This window comes from Pseudorca crassidens, chromosome 11 (genome assembly GCF_039906515.1).
Source record: "Pseudorca crassidens isolate mPseCra1 chromosome 11, mPseCra1.hap1, whole genome shotgun sequence".
NCBI classification, from domain to species: Eukaryota; Metazoa; Chordata; class Mammalia; order Artiodactyla; family Delphinidae; genus Pseudorca; species Pseudorca crassidens.
In genome coordinates, this window is record NC_090306.1 from 99,710,733 (window position 1) to 99,731,276 (window position 20,544).

The 20,544-nt window shown below is 47.0% G+C and overlaps 2 long non-coding RNA genes across 2 annotated transcripts; both read left to right on the forward strand.

Annotated features, from left to right (window-relative positions):
* The first annotated feature begins 2,176 nt into the window (after positions 1–2,176).
* Positions 2,177–11,977, forward strand: LOC137202555 (uncharacterized). The gene is made up of 2 exons (XR_010932653.1): positions 2,177–2,516; positions 11,747–11,977. It is a non-coding gene; the product is annotated as an uncharacterized lncRNA (long non-coding RNA).
* Positions 11,978–12,835: 858 nt separating this feature from the next.
* Positions 12,836–18,479, forward strand: LOC137202554 (uncharacterized). The gene is made up of 3 exons (XR_010932652.1): positions 12,836–13,107; positions 13,624–13,899; positions 18,210–18,479. It is a non-coding gene; the product is annotated as an uncharacterized lncRNA (long non-coding RNA).
* Positions 18,480–20,544: the final 2,065 nt, after the last annotated feature.

The window sequence follows — 20,544 nt, forward strand, 5'->3', positions numbered from 1 at the left end:
TAGTTGCGGTGCGGCACGTGGGATCTTAGTTACCCAACCAGGGATCGAACCCGCATCCCTTGCATTGGAAGGCAGATTCTTAACCACTGGACCACCAGGGAAGTCCCCAAAAGTATTTCTTGATCAATGATATGATCAATGTAAACATTCTAAAAATCACTGAAAAGGGTATAAAGTACATTGTCTATATCATTGGGGAAAAGTATGTTGTACTTCCTATTTTACACATATTTCTACCTAATTTTTAAAAGGCTTTCAGGAACCAAATCTTCTGACTCAGATTTTGACTGAAGTCTGAACTCCCAGAGTCACACCATTGGCACTGTACAGTCCTCTGTGACACTAACAGGATTAATTGTAAAGTTTCCAGAACCGAGGCGCACCCTGCTGAGGAGCCCCTTCACCCCTCATGCTATAATGCAATATTCAGTTATCTTCCAGGTTGAAATACAAATCCTTTCTACAGGATATTTTGCCCCAGTATCACATTATTAGTGATGACAGCCCTATTGTATATTCAAGCTTACCATGAGCCACAGAACAGTGTGAGTCTTTGTGTGAATTACCTTGTTCAGCAATGACTTATCCCCGCTCTGCGATGAGGAACTGAGGCTCGGAGAGGTGAAGTAACAGTCCAGAGTCACACAGCAGGGACTGGCTGGACCACTATTCAAACCCAGGCCATCAGCTTCCTGAGCCTGAGCGCATACCCTTTGCTGCACCTCCTCACAAAATTAGTCTTGAGAAAGTTACTGCACCATTTTTTGTTTTTATTTTTATAAATGTATTTATTTATTTTTGGCTGCATTGGGTCTTTATTGCTGTGCGCGGGCTTTCTCTAGTTGGCGGCGAGCAGGGGCCATTCTTCGTTGCGGCGCGCGGGCCCCTCACTGCAGTGGCTTCTCTTGTTGCGGAGCACGGGCTCTAGGGTGCACAGGCTTCAGTAGTTGTGGCGCACGGGCTCAGTAGTTGTGGCTCGCGTCCTCTAGAGGACAGGCTCAGTAGTTGTGGCGCACGGGCTTAGCTGCTCTGCGGCATGTGGGATCTTCCCGGACCAGGGCTCGAACCTGTGTCCCCTGCATTGGCAGGCGGATTCTTAACCACTGAGCCACCAGGGAAGTCCCATGCACCATTTTAAAGTGGGGAACTGGAGTCAGAAAGGGCCAACAGCAACTCTCACAGGCATCCAGGTGGCAAGAAGTCAGCAGCATTCAGCAGACACATTTGGGGCTGTCCTGAGCCAGGGGCCCCTAACTTTTTGTGTCCAAGACTTCAGTGAGGGCTCTGGCACACTCTCCACAAACATGCACAAGATGCACACACACAAAACTTCACATAGTCCGTGGGATCATCTAAAGTGCATGGGATCCCAATTAGGAATACGCCTTGCTCCCCTCCTCAATCCTAAAGGAATTTCTGTTTATCTGAAGTTTTAGAATTTTTGATTTACTAATTCCAATAACTGAAATGTCGGGAAAAATAAATCACTTTTTTTCTTCAAGACCAAATGTCGGGACTTGCCTGCTGACACAGACTTCCCTGGTGACACAGCTAAGCCCCTGCGGTGCCACAACTGCTGAGCCTGCGCTCTAGAGCCCTCGAGCCACAACTACTGAAGCCCACGTGCCTAGAGCCTGTGTTCCGCAACGAAGAGAAGCCACCGCAATGAGAAGCCCGCGCATCGCAACGAAGAGCAGCCCCCGCTCACCGCAACTAGAGAAAGTCCGCATGCAGCAGCGAAAGCCCAACGCAGCCAAAAATAAATAAATAAATTTATTTTTAAAAAAAGACCAAATGTCCCACACATCCTTGCCTCCTTCTATTTCCCCCTCTATCTCCCCTGCCAATAAATCTGTCTAAAGCCCACCGGTTAGTTGTGGCATGCATATGGGATCTAGTTCCCTGACCTGGGATCGAACCCAGGCCCCCTGCATTGGGAGCACTGAGTCTTATCCACTGTGGCACAAAGGGAGTCCCCACTTGCGACTTTAGAATCCATTGTAAGGATGCTGGCTTTAACGGAGGGAAAGGAGGAGCCATTGCAAGGTAGGGACAGGGCATCACTCCGGCTGCTGTGTTGAGAATAGATTTTAGGAAACAAAAGGTTATATAGGGTGAGGCACTCTGGCAGTATTTCAGATGCGAGATGAGGGTGGCTCCAACTGTCTGGCAGCAATAGAGGTGGTGAGGAGAGACGGATTCTGCATTTATTTTAACGCAGAGCCAACGGCATCTCGTGATAGATGGGTTCTGGGGTGAAAGAAGAAGAGAAAGAAAGGATGATTGTAAGGGTTTGGGCCTGAGTGACAGGGGCTGGAGTTGCACTCAACAGAGAGAGCAGGACTGAAAGGCAAGATGAGACATGCGGATTGGGATGGCCCGAGACAGATGTGGACACAGGGATGCTGAGAAGGCAGCGGGGTGCACGAGAGGAGAGGTTCCAGCCAGAGATAGAAAGGTGGGAGCTGTCAGCCATCACCAAAGCCATGAGAAATTACTGCCAAAGGAGAGAAAAGGTAAAATTTAAAAATTAATTTCTGGTTCATTTATAAATGTTCACTCAAAGAAACAGAAGATCCTAAGTATATTAATTCGGATTTTTACAGAAAATCAAGTTATCACATATAAATTTAGTACAAGCTACAGTGGAGTAGATGACACTTGCAGCTCTTTGTTGGGCCTCTTTCCCTTGATGCTATTCCTGTCTGTTTTTTAAAAGCGTAAAACATTACATGACATCTTAGGTTGTGTCAGCTGTTGGGGTTATGTGTCTATTTTATTCAGCTCAGGATTATGCTGGCCTTTCCAAATGGCCAAAAAGCTTGTAAATGTTTTGACATCAAATCAGGGAAGGTGCATTTTAAGATAATTTTAAGATAAAAATTAGGTTCTGAATATTAGGTTCTGAATATGTGACTAGTATCTTATTTCAGAACTGCCATTGCTGCATCATTTAATAGTTTTCACCCATGATCTGATCTGATGCTGGAAACACCCATGAGGTGAGTTAGGAAAGCACCCTCCCCGATGGCTGAGGATCACAGAATGCCTGACAATCTTCCAGGCTCTGAATGTGAAGCCTGTGGATTCCAGGACCTGCCCAGGCTCCAGTCAGACCCTCTGGCTCCAGGCCCAGTTCTCACTCTACTTCTCATGGCTCTTCTTGATTAACAAAGGAGAAACCCATCAACTTGAGGAGAGTCAGAAAACGTGGAGCAAAGGGAAGCATAAAGAGAAAAGAGAAAACATTCCCAGATAAGTAAGCATGAAGGCAGCAACAAAACAAGGGCAAGACAGTAGCTCTTAAACTCCCACTATTCACTTAAGACCCCAAATTCAACCATCAGTATTGCAGTTTGGCACATACTAAAAAGATACTACATTTTAAAGGGTAAAATTCATCCCCTGTCCTACTGCGCAGTAATCCAGAGCCCTTTACCAGATGAGACCAGCTGCTGTCGAGTTTCTTCAAGTGCGAGGAATCACGTGGGACCTGGCCACGCCTTCAGCTTCCAGGAAGCCTTCGTATCGGTGTCCTTGACCCCATTTCACTCTCCTTAAAAATTAGCCTCCATTTTTACATCTGAGGAATACCAGTTTATGAATATATAAATAGCCAAGAAGCCTCTATGACCTATTTTAAGACTCCAGAGAGAGCAGCCTCCACCTTTGAACTATTCTCCTACTCACCTCAAAGCTGGATGCTATCTTAGAATGGATCCCCAACTAGAAGGGGAAGAAAGGCTATAATTTCTTACGTGGTTACTTGGTCAGACACGGAGGCGCGTCACAGGAGCTGGATTTGGAATGTGTCCTCACAAGAGTCAGAAGACCTGGGTTACGGTCCTGGGTCTGCCCTTCATTAGCAGGGTGACCTTGGAAAAGCCCTTCATCCCCATCAGATGGTGATGTGGTTTTGCTGGCCTGTCTCAAAAGGATGCTGTGATCCAATGAGAAAATTCACTCACTCAGTAAATATTTGGTAAATCATGCATGAAGAAATGTGGTGTAAATTGTAAAATGCTAACCAATGAAAGATATTGTTACGTTTCAACAGAAGGCAATGAACATCGTATTCTATTGGTATACAAGATCCCAAATGCCCATGGCAACCCTCTGAGTTGTCAGTGGAGGAGGGAACAGTTATGAACAAAATCCTACTCGTGACTTTAGGTGCATACTCGCCAGTCTTTTTGTTTTTGTTTTTTCTATTAGTATTTAATGCATGCCTACTTTTTTTTTAATTAATTAATTTATTTATTTAGGCTGTGTTGGGTCTTCATTTCTGTGCGAGGGCTTTCTCTAGTTGCAGCGAGCGGGGGCCACTCTTCATCGCAGTGCGCGGGGCTCTCACTGTCGCGGCCTCTCTTGTTACAGAGCACAGGCTCCAGACGCGCAGGCTCAGTAGCTGTGGCTCACGGGCCCAGTTGCTCCGCGGCATGTGGGATCTTCCCAGACCAGGGCTCGAACCCGTGTCCTCTGCATTGGCAGGCAGATTCTCAACCACTGCACCACCAGGGAAGCCCATGCCTACTTTTTTACATAAATTTATTTTTATTTTTATTTATTTTTGGCTGCATTGGGTCTTTGTTGCTGCCCACGGGCTTTCTCTAGTTGCAGCGAGCGGGGGCTTCTCTTCATTGCACGGGCTTCTCATTGCGGCGGCTTCTCTTGTTGCGGAGCACAGGCTCTAGGCACGCGAGCTTCAGTAGTTGTGGCTCGCGGGCTCAGTAGTTGTGGCTCGCGGGCTCTAGAGCGCAGGCTCTGTAGTCGTGGCTCACGGGCTTAGTTGTTCCATGGCATGTGGTATCTTCCGGTACCAGGGCTCAAACCGGTGTCCCCTGAACTGGCAGGCAGAATCTTAACCACCGCGCCACCGGGGAAGCCTTGGGGGGCTGTTTAGATGGGATGGCGCAGGAGCAATAAGGGCAAGCACCCTCGGGGCCCTGGAGGTCTCGGTGGGGAGCTGGACTTAATTCTGAGTGGCTGGGAAGCTGGTGAAGGATTCTGAGGTGAGACGTAGCCTGGTCTCACTTACATTTTAAAGGGATCATTCCATTTGCTCTGGGGACTGTTTCCCTAGTGCAGGGGCGGGAGGGGGTCGAGATCAGGATGGGCTTTGGGGTGGGGGGAGGAAGAAACGGACCGGCTCTGGATTAATTCTGAAGATAAAGCCAGGGGGATTTGCTGATGAACTAGAACACTTTTACCCATTTTTAAACTTCCTGCTACTACCTTATCTGCCGTGCCAGGTCCTACTGGTTCTACTGCATATGCCTCACTCCAGTCAAGGCCCATTTTTCTGCCCAAATGTAAGTGGTCAGGGCAGCCCCTGTTGGCCGCACTGGCCTCCTGCCCTAATCCAGCGGTGCCGAGCAAACTGTACAGGCAAACCCGAGCCCGAGATCCCACTGCAAGGGTTCACGCGCATTCACTGTGTGTGTGCTGTGGCCTTATCTAAAAGCCTAGATGGACGGCAACAACGTGAACGCCCGTCCACAGATAAATTATGGTACATCCATGCTCTGAAAACTGACAAAATTGTTAAAAAGAACGTGGTAGATATATACGTGCTGACAGCAGAGATGTCTGCAACATAGATATTTTCAGTAAAAGTAAATTGCATACAAATATGTACGCTTTCCCTTTTTATTTAAGAAGACATGATCTATGTTTGCATGAGCGTAGAACAGAGAGCTGGGGAGGACACGTACCCCATTGGGAACGGTTACTGCCCCCAGGTGTGGGAGGAGAGAGGTCCAGAGGGAGGACCGTATGGATCTCTGTGCTGTTTTACTTTTTTACAGTTATTAAGTGTTGTTTTTATAAGAAAAAATGAGATCTTTTCCCCAAAGGTCCTGTCCGGCTCTTGCAGGAACTAGTGGACCATCTCTGCCCGTTCCCGCCCCCTCCATCTCTCGGTCTCATCTCTCCCAATACCTTGCCCCCCTAGTCCTGCCAGGCAGTGCCTTCCAGGCTGTTTCTGGCTCTCAGCGTTTGGCTTCGCTCCCTGGACTCCATTAAAGCCTCTTTTCCATCTGGCAGTGCCCACAACCCACCATATGGGGATGGCCCACACTCCTGGATCCTACCCGGCCTGCCTATAACCCAACTACTAAATGCTCCTGGGCCCCCTTCTCTAACCTGGCCCCCATGCCCCTGCCCTGGAATGTCTAAAACACTGATACGCTTTGAATCACTTCTCTGCTGGGAAACTTCCAAGGTTTCCACTGCCTATGAAATAAAACCCAAACGCTCTGGCATGGCAATAAAGGCCCTTCACAAAACTTGGCCCAATTTCTCTGCCTGCTTCGGGCCAGTCTCCTGCTTCCTGTTACCCAAGCTCAGGCCACAGCAAACCGGTCAAGGTTCCGAATACGCCAGGCCCTGTAGGCCTTGTTGTCCTTATGCCTTTGCTCAAGGAGCCTGGAATCAGCTCCCCACTGGTCCATATACTCCACCCCCTTCAACTGACCCCAGGCAAGCAAATACTTAACTGTCAAAGCCTCTGTCAAATTCCCCTCCTCCTGGAAGCATTCTCAATCCTACCTCCGTCCTGCAGAAATAGTTAACCCCTGCCTGTTCTGTATTCTGTAGCATTTTGTACGTACGAGGTCTGTCATAGCCCACTCCAGGAGCTCACTCCAGGAGTCAACGAAACGGGGCCCGTGGGCCAAATCTAGCCTACCACTGATTTTTGTATGGCCTGCAAACTAGGTGTATCTTTTACATTGTTAAGCAGTGAGCAAAAATCAAAAGGAGAATACTTCATGACACATGAAAATTATATGAAATTTATATTTCAGTCCATAAGTAAATTTGATTGGAACACAGCAACACTCGTGTACTTAGTTAGCTAGGGTCCACGGGTGCTTTTCACGCTACAGTGACAGAGTTGAATAGACGGTATGACCACAAAGTCTAAAATAGTTACTATCTGGCTTTTTATAGAAAAAGTCTGCCAACCCCTGGGCTACTCTTTTTTTTGTTGTTTTAATTTTTGGCTGCCTCAGGTCTTAGTTGCGGCATGCAGGATCTTTTGTTGCAGCGCGCAGGCTCTTGTTGCAGCTCGCGGACTTCTCTCTCATTGAGGTGTGTGGGCTCAGTAGTTGTGGCGTGTGGGCTTAGTTGCCCCACGGCATGTGGGATCTTAGTTCCCCGACCAGGGATTGAACCCACATCCCCTGCATTGGAAGGCAGATTCTTTACCACTGGACCACCAGGGAAGTCCCTGGGCTACTCTATTTTTGTATTTATATAGATGTCAATTTTCAACAAGACAGTAAACCCACAAAAACAAGAATTTATTGTACTTCTCTGTTTATTTGTAGCCCTTAATACTGTATCCAGCATGTAGCAGAATATCAATATTTAGTGAACAAATGCATTGCTGTGTTCTTGAAAGGGAGAATGTACTGGGTTCCTAATTCACAGAGGGAATGTCACCATGAAAGAAAGATCAATGCCAGGTGCCACTGGGATTGGAGGTTAGCATTTTTTTTCATGAGGTGGAGAGAGAATACAACGTGTCACAAGTTCAATTCCACTTACAATTCCTACTGATTAAGGACAAAAACTGAGATGTTAATAAACACTTAAAAGTTGCTTTTCATGAAAAATTCCCAGGCTGTATTGATTCCACTGATTTTATTATCCTAACGCAGGTTCTTTTAGTAGGGGCCGTATTTACCTACGACTTTGTTTAAAATACACAGGGCTAGGACTTCCCTGGTGGCACAGTGGTTAAGAATCCTCCTGCCAACGCAGGGGACACAGGCTGGAGCCCTAGCTGGGGAAGAGCCCACATGCCACGGAGCAACTGAGCCCGCGCACCACAACTACTGAAGCCCGCACGCCTAGAGCCCGCACTCCGCAACAAGAGAAGCCACTGCAGTGAGAAGCCTGCGCACCGCAACGAAGAGTAGCCCCCGCTCTCCGCAACTAGAGAAAGCCCACACGCAGCAACGAAGACCCAACGCAGCCAAAAATTAATTAATTAATTAATTAATTTAAAAAAGAAAAGATACACAGGGCCTCTCCATTTCCTCTCTTATCACATCTAAAGACATGATCAGTTTCCAAAGTCCACCATAATTTGGTCCCGCCCTACCCATCCAACCCCAAATCGGAATTCTCTCCCCACAGGCAAGGCTGGCTCTCCAGTCTCCCCAGGCACCTGTCTCCTGCCAAGGCCACCTATCAAACTCTAAGCATCCTTGAAGACTTACCTCAAGCCCACTCCTCCTTCCCTGAAGATTCTGACTCCTCTAGGTTTCCAGGACATGTATTAAAAACAAAGCAATTACCTCTGCTAGACCTTTTGGCACTTGATAGAGCTTGGAAAGCTAGCAGCCATAATGGAACTGTATATTCTCTGTGAAAGAAAACTTCATCTCACCCCGCTTGTGTATCCCACATGAGGTGAGACCCTCAGCAAATGCTTAAAGGTTTACTGAGTTGGTGGGGGTCAAAAGATGAGTAGCCAAGATTAGACAAGAACCCCAAACTGTAATGAATGGAGAGCTAAAGTTAATTCTATAATGGAAAATACACATAGGATGCTAATGGCAAGTCAGTGGGATCAGCAAGGGGTTTAGGGAATAGGTACCTGTGAAATCATCAGTGAATGCTGGAGAACTTTTTAAGATACAGAAATAGGACAGATATTGTACACTAAAGGTACAAAAGCACATAGTCATCCTTGGTCCTTCCCAAGACTTCTCTAGGCCTGGGTGTGGGAGGTGAGAAAAAGTTGGATTAAACTAGTTAACAGTTATTAAGGGCTTTACATGGACTCATTAGCTTAAATTTCACAACAACCCTATGAGATTATTATCCCATTTTACAGATGCAGACAAAGAGACACAGAGTCATCTGGCACTGATAACTTACATGTCACAACCATGTAGGTCATCAGTGTCAGAACCAGGATTGAAACCCAAGCATCAGGCCATGGCATCTTAGGTAATAAACAGTTCGTCACACACATTTTTACAAGGTTAGTCCTAGGAAAGGGATAATAGTTCAGGATTCTTAAAAAAACAAAAAACAAAACACAACCCAACCTCAGATTGATTATTATACCATTTCTTTATATGCTGCATTAATCATTTTTGAAAAACCAATTTCCATTTAATATTTGTTTTCTTGAAAATAGCTTGGGTTTATGAAACCTTCACCACACCGTACTCAACTGTCCACCAATAGGGACCATCATCCACAAAAGGACAGAGGCAGCTCTGCACAGTTGCTACGGAAGGTGACAAAGATTGTCCTCCACCAAACTTCAGTCAGGTTCCTGAGTCCTCTTCTCCACTAGACCTCAACCTTGGCCTGCAAGAACTGCAGCTTTTAGCACAATCAATTTCAGCCACCTCCCCACACTAAGAGACTTGAACAAACACTAGCATGTTTCCAGCAGCTCAAGGCTGTCCCTAGGATGGGGACCCCAAGCCCTTTAAAATGTCTGCCTGAGAAAGCTCAGGCGGCCGAAAGAATGTACCTGAAGAATATTCAAGAATATTTAAAAATAAGTTATTTCTCTCATGGACATTTTTATTTTGACTATTATTTCAGAGGTCCAGCTAGTAATAGGGATAATAACAGCTAAGCTGCAATTGAGCACATACTATATCAAAACTGTGCTAAGTATTACATATTTTATAAAATTATTTATATAAAAATAAAGTTAAATTAAATATAAGTATTTTCTTTAATCCTACAATAAGTTTTAAGTATGTAGCTCAATTTTTAAAAATACTTATACATTTTAAATCAGTAATGCCAAAATATAAACATTCAAATGAAATGTATGCAGCTTACAATAACTTGACACATTCTTAAACTTAAAATACATCACACCAAGAAGCTTAAAAAGCAGTTAAAATTGCAACCTTTGAACCTTATATGTCAGTTTTCACACAGTAAAACAGAGGAGTTTTGACTGTGTACATAAATTGCATTTCCAATAGGCTAAAGAAGCATTAAGAAGTTTTCTATCTATAGTCTCTTTTCTCACTGAATAAATTTTTCATGCTATTTTTATCTACCATTTATTTTGTGTAGGACGCCAAGCCAGGCACCCTACTGGCATTATCTCATTGATTAAATGATTCACTGCACAAAGTTCTAAGACCCATGCTGGGCATAGCTAGTGCTCAATAAATGTTGGCCATTATGATCTCACTTAATCTTCACATGCCGCATCATTCCTAACGAGGGAAGGAGTATTATGCTCCACCACAGATCTGGACACTGTGTTCAGTCCAGAGTGACCCATCTAGTACGTGGCAGAGCCCAGCCGAGGTCAGGTTTGTCCCTTCTTGCACTGCCACTTCTCACTTCGTACTCGATTTCAGAACATTCTTGGAAAGGATTTGGTGGCTTGTCAAAAAATATAGTACATTTCGGACACATGGCATAACGTAGATTACATGTGGACTGGAGACTACTGACTCATTCCCTGTGGGAATTGGAGGAGATCCGTGGAAGAGGGAACACAGGGTGCAGAGACTGCCAGAAGAACAAATGAGACCTGGTCCTACCCTGAACACAGCTTCTGAGAGGGCTCTGCCGCTATGCCAGGCAGAGGCCTGATGCTGAGGTGCTGACTGCCCTGGGGAGCTAACTGACGAGCAGCAAAACAGCCCAAAGACAAAGAGAAAATAGCTGCAAACGGGGATGGATGACGAAAGCAAACAGGGTGCTGAGCTGGGGACCAGAGTTACAACTTTAGATGTTCAGGTAGCAGTTTCTTATACTTTTCCTACCAAATGTTTTATAATCAAATGCTATGGACAAGGGAAGCTATATACTCTCCTTCTTCCCTATCCACCCGGCACTTTCCATAATGGTAAACTGAATGGATACATTTTCTTTCTTTTTTTTTTTTGACTTCATAGGACAAAATTCTACTCTTGGGTGACAAGTGCCAGAGTATCAAGAAAGTTTTATATGTGCCTTGACAACGAAACATCTAGAACGGGGCAGGGATGGGGGGAGGCGGCGGTGGCGGCGCGGCATTTGCTAGGTTAAATACCTTTTTTTTTTTTTTCATGTTTGCTTTCAGGATCCTCCAACTGGGAGTTTCTGGGGCAAAGGGTAGATGCCCAGACATTCTTCTTTGGAGCTGTCTCCACAGACAGCGATTGATAAGAGGCAAAGGATAACACAAAGACCTCAAGGCAGATTTAGACACTGAGTAGGTGTGTGCTGCCCCATGAATTAGTAATGAACTACAAACTTCCCAGGATGAACCAAACAGATGAGGGCTTTTTTTTTTTTTTTTTTTTTTGGTGTTATAAACTTTTACTCTCCAACTATGTATCTAAAGCATAAGGCTCCAAAAAAACAAAAAAAAGCATAAAGCTCCCTTGGGTAAAGCCCACAGCATTTGCCTCATTGTCTTAGTAAAATCCCAAGTTAGGAAAGCAGAGTTTTATTTCAACTGAAGATATTATTTGACCTGAAAACAGTTTTGAGAAACAGCTATATAAACAATATCCAATCTATTTCCAAGCTGAAGGCAGGGAGTAGCGTCGTGGGTGCTGGGAGTGGTTGGGTGGCTATTTCCACATATACTTGGTCTAAAACTTAGGACTATGAATTCTTCCAGTATGAGCTGGTCTCCCACTGTCTCCAAGGATATGAAGACATATATGCAATGTATAAAGATGGCATTTGGGATGCTTAATTTACATATTCTTTGTGAGCATTATTATTATAATTATTATATATCATTGTACAGTTTCATGTTTGAAGATGGATGAAAAAAGCTAGAGAGAGAAGAGACAGAAAATACACGATGTGAAGATAGGTTAAAGACTTTCATTATTTAACCTGGAGGAAAGAAGGTTGAAACGCATACAATTAATAATTGTCTTCAATTATTTGGAAATTTATCATGTAGAAGTTAATGATAAATTGCCTTCCATTTCCAAAAGCAACAAGAGATGGTGTGCTAAAAGTGTAACAGAAAGTGTTTAAGTTAGAACTTCGGAAAAATAAATGTTATGAGACCAAGGAAGAAGGTGAAATCTATTTCTTTCTAGCCCTGTATCGATGGACCAATAAGTGCGTTCTTCTAAATGATGCAGGTGCGGTGGGTCTTGTCACTAAATCGGTTCCATTCGGAAGCCCTTTCTGTCTTACACTACTGTGATAAACCGCACTCTATCAACCGCTAGCCCAACGTGGGCACAGTTCTAGAATACTCGGAGGTCCCAGAATGTCCCTGGTACCATCGATTCAACCTAAAACAAACTGACGATCCTTACAATTCCTGCCTGGTGAATCAGAAGTATTCTCCAATACTGGTTCTGAGTTGACCCCGAAGGTCCTCCCGGCAGTTTAAGAAGCAACGTTCAAAGAATCAAATCACAAACGAATCAACAATTTGTAAAAACATTATTCTGTTTTCTGTACGTATCTGAAACCCCATTCCCAAGTGCCAAATCTAACTTTTCAGTGACTGTCCAATTAAAAGCGCCCTAAGACTTTGTACGGCGTCAGCAGGAGATGTGCTTTAGAATCTTTGACCCCGAAGTGGTCCTTGAACCAAAAACGTCTAGAGAACCCCACCGGAGTGTATGTGTATTCCTCTCCATTTTCTCACACAGGGGTCGGAAGGAAGACCCTTCCTCCCTTTTCTCTTTAAATTAAGGCCAGATCAGTAGCAACCTAAGCGCGAAGGGACTACAGGCCTTGGTAGGAAGCTGCTGGACGCTCTCGCGGCGCCTGCCCGGGTCCCCGCGTCCGCCCGGGGAGGACGCGGGCAAGGGCTGCAATAAGGAGGGAGGCCGCCAGGGGACGCTCCAGTCCCGCCCGGGAAGCGCCGCACGGCTTCCTGGGGGTTGACCCCCGCACGAGGTCCTCCCCGCCCGAGGTCCGCGCGGCGCTGCGTGTTTGGCGTCCCGCGGCGGCCGGGGCCTCCGTGGACCGTCCAGCGCCCCCTCATGCGTCTCCCCCTTTCTGCTCGCGCTCACCCTAAACCCCGCAGCGCCCACCTGCGTCCTCGCACCGGCCGGGTGCCGGTGCGGCCCGAGCCGCTCTCGAGGGGTCGAATTCCGGGTCTGCAGGAGGCGGGTCTTCTTCGAACTCTATGTCCCGGTAAGGATGAAATGCCTCTCTCCCCTTCCATTCGGCCTGTCACCCCACTGCCCTCAATTAAGGAAGCTCTCTTTCTCCAAAAAAGTGTCGCGTAAGTCGCGGCCGGGATGGAGACTCGCCCCGCCCCCGAAGGGGTTCTAGAAGGAAGGAGAACGGGGGTGGGGGGGGCGGTGAGGACCACACACACAAACACACACTCGCTCTCTCCCTCCCTCCTGCACCCCTTCACCCCACCTCCCAGCCACGCAGGCAGCCCCCAGCCCCAGAACGGCTCCTCTGGCCCCCACCCGCCCCCGCTCCCCTCCCCCACGGTACCCGCCAGCGCCCCGCCTTCCCCGCGCCCCTTGCGCACCTGGAAGCAAATTCACGCCTGGAAACCATCCAAAGGGCGGGAGGCGTCTGGTGCTGGGTGGTGAGAGAATCAAATTGAAACGAACCTCTCAGTCGTTGGAAAAGCATTTCCCCACCCGCCTGTCCCGACCTGCAGGATTGGTTAAAATACTTCTGTTTCCTCAGTGGCAATATGAGAGGTTTGGATGAAATTTTTTTCTGGAGCCCATCTGAGGGCCTCTGAGCGTCTACACCGCCTTCAGCCTGGAGACTTTTCCAGATTTTAAATGGGGACTGAGCTGCTGTCTCACCAGAGGAGGAAATTCCTTGAGACCAGGAACAGGAACCCAAGGGAAAGCACCGTGGTAAAAATGCAGCTGATGGGAATTAATGCACGTGTGTGTCGCCTACTGCAGGGATCAGAGATGGGAGCTGGTCCAGGGCACTGTGATGGCGAGATGGGTAAGGGAAGGAGCCCCACACCTTGTGGGCCCTCAGTCCTTGTTGAAAGAGAGAAGCCGGCTGGGCTGGGTGAAGCACCTCACATCTCCGCCCTAGGACGGCGGGGGGACCTGATGGGCTGTGTGAGGGAGGTTCGGAAAAAGGATGAAGTGCCAAGGCCAGACTTTACCTCCCTTGCAAAGTTTTCCCCCGGCCTGCTCTGCTATGCTGGAGGCTGAAATGATTACCACCCTGATCTCCCTCAAACTATGTTCCATTTAGTAAACATTAATCTAGGAAGACCCAACACTAGAGCCAGCAAGGAAGCAGAGATGCTTATTGGGAGGAACTACTGCATCGTCATAGCAACCATCAGTTATACCACCAGTCCCTTTCAACTATAAGCCTCTTATCTTAGGTTGGGCGCCGTGGGAAACAAAGCTGGAGTCTCTTATTCGTGCATGCAGACAGCTTATTGGGCAGCCTCTGAGTAAATCAGAGAAGCTGCACTGGACAAAAGTTGAACTTCGATGCAGCTGGGAGCCTGACCCAATTCCATAGGGAGCTCAGGAGCTGGGATGGTCCTTCAGAGTTGTCCTGAATCAAGGTAGGGGGCCAGCCCTTTGTACCCCTGCATGGACCAGTTGTTGGTGGTGGACTGCGCTAGGGAGGTCATATCCTTGGTCATGGTCCCTTCAGTAAAGGGCAAGTCTCAGGGAAGAACTCAGCTGTGAGCTGTCACAGCCGATGGCTGGAGGAATGGCACCCCGGCCCTCGGAGGATCTGGCTGGCACACCACAGCACCCCCTCCATGCCTTGAGGGCATCCTGTTTCATTCTCTGCTGCTCTATGCACATCTGATTTTCTTTTTTTTCCTCACCGCTTAGGTTGCAGGGATAGATGATGGTCATACTACAGCTCCTAATTTTTTTTAAAAATGTGTTCCATTCTGAAGACAGGCCTAGAGTAAGGCTGGAATATCAAACCCAATTCCAGATTTGAGGGACAACTTGGCCCAACTTGGATCAGGTTGCCCACCCCAGTAACTGGTTAGGGACCCGGGTTCGATCCCTGGTCAGGGAACTAAGATCCCACATGCCGTGGGGCAACTGAGCCCGCGTGCTGTGACTACTGAGCCTGTGCACTCTGGAGCCCTCACGCCACAACTAGAGAGAAGCCTGTGCGCTGCAACGAAAGATCCCGTGTGCCGCAACTAAGACCTGATGCAGCCAAATAAATAAATAAATATCTTTTAAAAAATAAAATAATGTAGTGTAGGCAGAGTTGACCCTTGTCACAGTTATTGAGCAAAAAGAAAGAAAGAAAACCCCACTTATTCTGTTATATGGTAGGAGTTGAAGAATTCTAGTCTGTGTTGCTCTGGTTGCTTAATCAACTAGGAAGAACCTACCCCCTTTTACTGTAGACACCATGGCGGGCAGGATGCAGGATTCAGAGCAAGGACGTTCCCTGAAGCTGACTGGGGGGTGCTAACACGTTAGAACTAGGAGACACGGAGACCATACACTGCTTCATTTTACAGCAAGAAAACATGTTGCATACATGACTTGGAGTCAGAAGAACTAAATGCAGTTGGGCTCCCTGTTCTGTGCTCCTTTCATAACTCAGGGAAGATTTGGGTCCTGGGCTCCTCTGTCTGACTCTGGCAATAACTACATTGACAATCTGTCAGCCCTCCTCACTCCTGTCCCTCTCCCCGAGCTCCCCCCTGTGGCTTGAGGATAATGATATTGCCTATTATTATTGAATGCTGACCGAGTGCCATGCATCGGGCTAGGAGCTTTCTCTGCGTTTTCTAGTCTACCCTATGATCAGGTGTTAGGGATCTACTGGGTTGCTTATCTTCTCTTCCCCTGCCTCTTATAAGACAGTCGATTTAATAAAAGATAATCCATACTATGTGGATTTTTATAACAAGGATTTATTCATTTTGTGATTAAAAAGGTAAAGCAGTTATCCATATGTGTGACCATACGTGAGACCAAGCTGTAACGACATTTTAAGGAAGGAAGGACAACCTAGAATGCAGTTCCCTTAATTGTAACCTTTGAAAAAAAAGAGAAGCCCAAAGTGAGAGAATCTCTGACTGCCTGTCAGGATCGTATTTCCTGGGCAACAGCAAAGGTCTGTGGGTTATGCAGTCCTAGGCAACTCAAGGGTCTATGGCTAATGCCCAGGTGGCAGCAAGGGTCTCTGGGTAATGCCCGGGAGGCAGCAAGGGTCTCTGGGTAATGCCCGGGCGGCAGCAAGGGTCTCTGGGTAATGCCCGGGCGGCAGCAAGGGTCTCTGGGTAATGCCCGGGAGGCAGCAAGGGTCTCTGGGTAATGCCCGGGCGGCAGCAAGGGTCTCTGGGTAATGCCCGGGAGGCAGCCAGGGTCTCTGGGTAATGCCCGGGCGGCAGCAAGGGTCTCTGGGTAATGCCCGGGAGGCAGCCAGGGTCTCTGGGTAATGCCCGGGCGGCAGCCAGGGTCTCTGGGTAATGCCCGGGCGGCAGCAAGGGTCTCTGTGTCATTTAGTCCTGGAAAGTGCAGGGGTCTTTGGGGCACGTGTTTCTGGGTAACAGCCAGTGTCTATAGGTAGCACAGTCTGTCGCTGGGATGTGGCGTGAATGACATGGTTTTACTGAAACACCCAGAACGTGTTTCTGGTGCATTTGGCTACACCCCCTCTCCCTCGTGGAAGGACTCTGTTCGGGTCAGCCCCTCACCCACTTTGCACTTGTTCATTGTCAGGATGGGTAACGGGAAGCCCTTCTGGAGGCTCACACCACGTGGACGTCACCGTAGAGGCCCAGGCGGCTATCATCCTGTCCCAAAATGTCCGTGACCAGGCTCCAAAACCAGAGATGCCTATGTATCGTGTTGTGTATAGTTTTTGGTCATTAATTTACTTTTAAACATTCAGTAATTCTCATCCCAGCATTCTTCCGCCTTTGTTTCATTTACGGGGATACCGTGTTCTTGTGCCAGCCGGGGCCTCACGTCAGAAATCTGAACCTCAGCCTTGTGGAGCCTCGTGCCCTAAGCTTCCCAATCCTTCCTTATTCACGTTTACCTCAGCCCCAGAGGTGCTCGCCTCTGCTGGGTTGCTACCTCAGTTACGCCTTCTCTTTTATTCCACCCACTAGTTAACCATCTTTTACCTCGTTAATAATTCTTTGTATTGAAATTTTCCCTGTTCAAATCACTCGTATGATTTTTGCCCCCTGCCTGGACCCTGACAGATAGATACTGGTAGAAATTCCCTGTTTGACTCACAGACTTAGAGAACAAACTTATGGTTACCAGAGGGGAAGGGATAGTCAGGGAGTTTGGGATTGACGTGTATACACTGCTTTATTTATTTATTTTTGGCTGCATTGGGTCTTCATTGCTGTGCGCGGGCTTTCTCTAGTTGTGGCGAGCGAGGGCTACTCTTCATTGCAGTGCAAGGGCTTCTCATTGCAGTGGCTTCTCTTGTTGCTCAGCACGGGCTCTAGGCGCATGGGCTTCAGTAGTTGCTGCACGCGGGCGTCAGTAGTTGTGGCATGCGGGCTTCAGTAGTTGTGGCTCGCGGGCTCTAGCGCTCAGGCTCAGTAGTTGTGGCGCATGGGCTTAGTTGCTCCACGGCACGTGGGATCTTCCTGGACCAGGGCTCGAACCCGTGTCCCCTGCATTAGCAGGTGGATTCTTAACCACTGCGCCACCAGGGAAGTCCCTACATTGCTATATTTAAAACGGTTAACCAACAAGGACCTACTGTATAGCACAGGGAACTCTGCTCAATGTTATGTGGCAGCCTGGATGGGAGGGGAGTTTGGGGGAGAATGGATACATGTATATGTATGGCAGAGTCCTTTTGCTGTGCACCTGAAACTATCACAACATTGCTAATCAGCTATACTCTAATATAAAATAAAATGTTTTTTTTAAAAAAAAGCCTGTTTGAAGTAGGTTCAAGACAGCTGGGCAGAGAGGGGGCAAGTCAGTGGGAGGAGACATCTCTGAAGGAATTTTGATATGAAGCTGAATTGAGAAAGGGGTTGAAAGGGGATGGGGGTGGTGGTTTTGTTTTGTTTTGCTTATTTAACATTTTATTATGGAAAATTTCAAACGTATACAAAAGTAGAGAGCATACACCCCATATATAAACAGAGTATAACAAACCCCCATATACCCATGTTATGGGTTGAAATGTGTCCCCCCCCAAAAATATGTTGGCATTCTAATCCTCAGCACCTGTGAATGTGACCTTATTTGGAAATAAGGCCTTTACAGAGATAATCAAGCTAAAATGAAGTCCTAAGTGTGGGTCCTAATCCAATGTGACAGGTGTCCTCATCAAAAGGGGAAATCTGGACACAGAGACAGGCACACACAGAAGAAAGAAGATGTGAAGACACAGAAATCACCATGTGAAGATGGAGGCAGAGATCAGAGGGATGTATCTACAAGCCCAGGAACACCAGAGATCTCCAGCAACCCCCAAAGCTGAGAGAGAGGCCTGAAGAGATTCTCCCTCAGGACCAGCCTTGCTGACACCTTGATCTTGGACTTCTAGCCTCTAGAACTGTGAGACAATAAATGTCTGTTGTTTAAGTCCCCCAGTTTGTGGTACTTTGTCCCGGTGGTACTTTTGTACCCAGGTGGGTTGGGTACAACCCATCACCAAATTTCCTCTCCACCCATACCCACTTCTCCTTCTCAGATGCTTTAAAGGCAACAGTAAGGGGGAGGAGACATCCCAAATGGAAGGCCATCCTGGGCCAGGGCCTATGTTGGGGTGAGGATGGGTGCCATGGTGGTCCCAGGAGCCCTCTGGAAGGAACATGCAGAGGAACTGGAAGCATTCAGTTGTTTCAGTGATGGGGAGACAGGCTTGGACAGGCCTTTCCTTGTGGAGTGCGGTCCTCTCCACTGCAGAGGCCAGGCCGAGCCTTACTAACTTTTCCCTGAGCCTTTGCACTCACTCCAGACAGGTGGCCGGGATGTATGAATACATAATTATAACACAAGTCTACAAATTCAACAAAGATGCTTCCTCTTCCTTCTCCATTCCAATCTCTAGACAAACCCTAATCAGTTTCAGTTGGCAGGGATGTCACTTCACCCTTTTTTGTGACTCTTGTCTTTCCTCTTCTACTGTTTTGATTTGAGCTTTACTACACTTTTCTTTCAAATACTCCCAGGTGCCTATGTACCTTGTCCTGCCCTTGAGATGGAGCCTGGCCTTGTTGCCTTCCCACCTCACCTTCTGTTCACTCCTCAATGCACTGTATCAGGATACTGACCCCCTCTCACCAGTGAACCGAGTGATAACCATCCCCTAACCTTACACTCCCATTAGCACAGCTCCAGCTTCAGCTTGTGCTGTTCTCTCTGCAGTGCTTGATTCTGTTGACCACTCCTTTTTTTTTTTTTTTTTTGGCTCTGTACATTAGACCACTCCCTACTTGACAGTCTCCTCCTTTGGCTTCCCGGAGATCGCACACTTCCATGGGTGGCAGACCACTTCTCCTCCCAAGGGTCTGACTGCACTGCGTAAGACTCCCTTTGTGGGCCCCCGTCCCCTTGCCTGTCCAGGAAATGCCAGGGCTCCTCAGGATCTCCCAGACCTTTCCCCTTCCTGCACTGCACGCCCTCCAAGTAGACCTCATTCATCTCCATGGCATCACCTGCCAGCTGTAGGCCCATGGTTCCAATTCTATATCTCCGTCGTTAAAGACACTAAACATTGTATTTTAAATTGTATGTCATATATAGAAGAGTATGTAAGATATCTGTAACACTTTGAAGATTTATAAAAATAAGGCAAACACTTATATAACCACCAAACAGTTTTGGAGCTAGAACACTGCCATCATTTTAGATGGTCCCTATGTGTCTCTCCCTGATCACATTCCCAAGACTAACATTCCTCCCCTTGTTATACCTTATAGTTTACCACTATGTATTAATCCGTAAGCTGTATTTTTTAGATATTCCACTTCTATTGAACCAAGCTTCCACAGGTAACAATTGTAAATTCTGGGGAAAAATATAAAAAACAATGACCTGAAGGCACCAGAAAGCAACCGAAACAAGCAGATACTGGATGGGGGTTGACACTTGGAAAAGAAAGGAACCGAGTGAGTTTCCCACTTCTTAAAATAGATTTAGGCTAAAAGCAGGCCCCAATCCTCACAGCTAAAAGAGGTAGACAGACAGCTAAAACCTGAATAGAGCCCCACAGTCTTCCTAGTTTGAAAACTGAAAAACAGATTGTGGCAAAAGCTGGCAAGTTAAGTAGGGGAGTTCCAAAGGAGAGAACGAGAGTTGAGGAGCCCCAAAATCTGTATATATATCCTGTCCAGACCTCTGATTGACCACCGAGTTATGTAGGCATGGGGTAGACTCCAAGAAGCCCAGCTGAGGCTAAAAGAGCAACACTGAAATTGAGCTGCTTTTTGCTAAAAGGGAGACCAAAGTTGCCGAAGGAGTTCAGCCAAGTTAATTGCTAAAATAGATAAATCAATATTCTGTGGAAGAGCTGTATCCAGACTCCATATCACGTATTATTCACAATAACCAGAACAGAATCCAAATTACTCAACATATAAACAGGAAAATATGACCAAGAGAAAAAAAAAAAAAAAAAAGCAAAGGAAACTGACCCCAAGAGAACCCA